Below are 4,521 nucleotides of genomic sequence, written 5' to 3'. Positions count from 1 at the left end.
TTTTTTCCAATTAAAAAAAAACTGCTTATTTATTGCCTTTAAGGCGGAACAGAGTTCGCCGGGTCATCTACTAGTTTAAAATATAACGAAGAACACTATTGAATTAATTCAATGAAATTAGTTTTAATCATTTATTATTTAAACAAAATTTTATATAATTCAGTACGAAGATTTTCGATTTCTATTTCGCGAAGTTGAATTTCGTTATTTGCTTGCCTTTCAACCTGCAACGCAGCTTTCTTAAGATCATCAATTTCGTTCTTTAGTTCATTATTTAGAACTTCATTATTAATTGCTCGCTGCATTACCTCATGCATTTGCTTCTGATATCCTTGAATTTTGTTTAAGTTTTCTCTTTTTTCGTTTTGCAGAAATGCAATATTTTCACACAGTTTATCGAAGTTTTTGTAGCAGCAGTTATTTGCCAGCACAAATGGTAATCGTTCACCTTCAACAAATTTATTGAGTCCGCCAATTTCGTTGTCACGTTTTTCAACCTTTAAAACATTTTAAATGAATATGAAAGTTATAAGTAAGAAATATCAATATGTACAACCATGAAACTCGTACATATAATCTTTTTGATTTGTGTGTAGTTATTAAACTTTTCTATTATTCTTTTTTGTATTTGTTTCTTGGTTATTATTATTATTACTAATTTTTTTAATCTCTTGTTAATAATAAAAAATACACTCTACGGACAATCACTTATTTAGTAGTGAGCTTATTTCGCTTTGCGTACCATTAAGTTATATTAAAATCAAAATAAAATGTGTTTTCTAAACATAGGAACTCAAAAAACGTTCGCGATAATAGAAATACTCATATCACTATAGACGTTCTAATTGGTCCTTATTAGGCCCTGTATATTAGTATCAAGAGAAAGCTCACTATTCAAAAAAAAAAAAATTAAGTAACTTTTAAAAATTACAATTAAAAGTCATAGGACATACAAATGGCTACAGATACTAAGAGGGACTTCAACAGTTCACTAACCAGTTAAAATCTAAGGCACCACCAACATACGTCCGATAACTTAGCATAAAAACTTAAAGTCAAGCATTCCTCGTCTTGTAAAAGAAAATAAACTTCACACTTTCCAAAAACTATGGGCAATATTGTACATGAAACCATAATACAAATTTATAAAGCAAATTCTGTCATAACAAAAAATTTACAATAAAAGAAACTTGTAGACCTGCTAACTGAAAAATAGTTAAAGTTTAGTAGTTGTTATACAGGGTATGACTGATACCTTTGGGCTGATGTTGGCTTAAAAAAAAAAACAAAAATAATTGAGAAAGGGAGACCCAAGCTAGCACAGTTATTAATATATTGAACAGAAATTAATTTTCATAATACGTGAACAAAATGAGATGGCCCCGGATGATTGTAAAAAAATCAACAACACCGTTTTGTCAGCTTACAATGTTTGCTGTAACACATAATAAATGTTGAAGAACCTCGTAAACATAATTCCTAAATAGTTCGTAAGAGAATGAGTAAGATCATAATACATACATATTCTTCTTTCATTGACGCGACAGTCAATCAAAGTTTATAAACAATATATTATAGAATTCGCTGTGACAAAGATAAAAGAGGAAATTCAATTCTTCCCACTCTAGCTTTGATTTATTGTCATTTGTTCTTCAATTACAGTCACCTTACAAGCAATGCCGACTTAATAACTTCTCTAAACGGGTTACAACTTTCAAAACCAAATAGCTTATGTACAAAGGTATATAATCATACATACCTATATTTAATACAAAAGAGAATGTAGGGACTTACACTCGATCTATATCAAAGCTTTAACAAGTTCTACTCATAGTAAAACCTATAATTAGATAACAAACCTTGTAAAAAAAAATTTAAACATTTGGTTTTAGAAAAACTCAGAATTGGATGGGAGTGACAATTAAATGGATCACTTTCATTGATTAATGAAATATATCAATTAATTTCTTAGCTTTAAGCTAGCTAAGATCAAGCTAGCTAAGAGCTACTGACCAAAATAATTTAGTTCTTTATTTAAAAAAATAACAGATTTCATAACTTGCCCGTTATCGCAAAGAAAATAACGTCAATTTGGAAAGCTAGTAAAACACTCCCATGGCTTCTTCAACACAATCCAGGCGTTACAAGTAAACGCCTCCTTTCCTTTATATTATAATTTCATAATAATAAAATTAGAAACTTATTATATTTGCTTCAGTTATAGCAATTGTATGTTGTTACAAAAATGTTCCGAAAACTTTAAGGAAACTTGAAACTCATTTCTGTTAGAAAACCTGATAGCCGAGTGGTGTACAAAAATTAATGAACATAACTACCGTCATGTCTTATTTACCCTCAATAGAGTTGCCTTCCCGATAATTGGTTTCAACAGCCATAAAACTGATCGGAATTTGGGAAACATTTCATCTCGTTTTTCTTAATTTTCGATTGGCTTTAAACTAAGTGAGGCCCGTGGTATAAAACTTACTTATTACATTTAAATTGTAGTTATTTGCATGTTCTATAATATGTAATGCATATGTACGTAATTGTAGATTCTGAACATAAAAAAAGATTCAATAAACAAAGTAAAAACTTATAAAAACAAAAAATTATTAAACCTTGCATTCATTAAAATATGTATGTATATTTTCTCTATTAAATCATTTACATTGTTTTCTAGCTCCAGGATTTTCGGCACAATATTTCCATTATTAACTTCAGTTTTCTTCATTGCATTCTGATTGGAACCATGATAGCACTTCGAAAACTGGTTTGTTTTTATCTTTTCCATATATGTGACGGAATTTATTAAATTACTGCTGACTGCTGAGCCCGCAAAAGGCTTGTTATCTATTTTAAATTCAATTCACGATTTAAATGTGAAATCTTTATAAAATAATATAAGTATATACCAGTATTATACCTTTTGAACATTTCAATTTTGAATCTATTGTTTGTTTTTTTCGATTTGTGTTCGAAAAATTTTCTTTTTTTTGCAAATACTGGCATTGCTCAAGTAATCGCTTATTATCTTTTTCCAGTTCATAGACCCTTTTTTTTAACTCTGTAGTTGTGTATAAATATATTATTAATAATAATAAAATTATTATATATGTATTATTATAGATATTACCTGCCTCTGAATTCAAAAACTTTTCATTTTTTTTTAACGCTTCATGATGGAGTCGATTACATTCAACCAAAAGTCGTGTATTTTCACATTTATATGGCTCCATTCCCAACTGCTCACATGATCTATCCTAATAAAATATTTTGCATGAAACAATTAGTAACTTTCAAATTAATATTAAAACAAATACAATTGAATATTATTTTCTCTTTTATCAGATCTCTTTATTGTATGATTTCTTATGAAAATTACAATAAGGTTACAAATCGTATCTAGGTAATTAATTAGTTACTAATTAAAAATAATCACCTAATGAGACAGCTCTACATATATTATGTTTGCAAACAAAGAATACCGTTCTTGTTGTTTCAGATGACGACCTTCTATTTATTACGCTAGACTTTAGGAAAATTAAAAAATCTATCTCAACTAGATTTTCTTTTGGGATTATAAGTCAATTGATTCAGTGCGGTTATTTTGTGAACTTAATTCAACTGAATTGAATAAATTGGTCTGGTATTTCAGCTGATCAAAAGTTAGATGCATTTAATAAGGAATTGCTTAGCCTTCGTCATCGCTATGTACCTTTTCGTACGTTACCGTCAATAATGTTTCTTGACGGTAAAACCTTTTTTTAAAAATTTAAGAAATAGAAAATATGCAGTTTGGAAAAAGTACCCTACTGAATATAACTGGATGAAGTTTAGAATTGCTAAAAACATAGCTGCTAGAGCTGTTCATAAGACTAAATCGCTTTGGAATAATATTAAAATACTTGAGGTAACAAGAAAAAGGAAAAATATATATAATGTGGGGCCGAATGCTCTAAATAACATCTTTGTTTATTCTGCAGACGATAATGACAACTCTTCTTCAATATTCTTAGATATAGATATTGTTGACGTTAATGAAGGCTTTAGCTTCTTATTGAAGATATTATTTTTAAGAATTTAATGAGTATTAAATACAATGCGGTTGGGTTAGATGAAACTCCTCTTAAATTCATAAAGCTAATTTTGCCATTCATAATATCACCATTAACTCATATTATAAACTGCTGTATTACTACCTCTATTTTTCCAGAGGCATGGGAAAAAGCAAAAGTTATTCTAATTGAGAAATAAGTGAATGCTTCATCAGTTTCTGACTATCGTCCTATCAGTATTCTTCCTTCTTTCCCTAAGGTTTGTAAGACTATAATGTCTGAACAGATTAGCAATCATCTAAATATTTTCCATCTGCTATCTCCTGCGTTGTGCGTCTGCCATGCTGAAAGTCCTTGAAAATATTAGATTGAGCTATGATAGCGATTTGGTTATTTATTTATGTCTTCTCGATTTTCCAAAAGCATTTGACCGAGTTGATCACACTTTGCTCTGTAAAAAGCT

This window comes from Teleopsis dalmanni, chromosome 1 (genome assembly GCF_002237135.1).
Source record: "Teleopsis dalmanni isolate 2A chromosome 1, ASM223713v2, whole genome shotgun sequence".
Taxonomy (NCBI): domain Eukaryota; kingdom Metazoa; phylum Arthropoda; class Insecta; order Diptera; family Diopsidae; genus Teleopsis; species Teleopsis dalmanni.
This window is presented reverse-complemented; position numbering follows the sequence as displayed.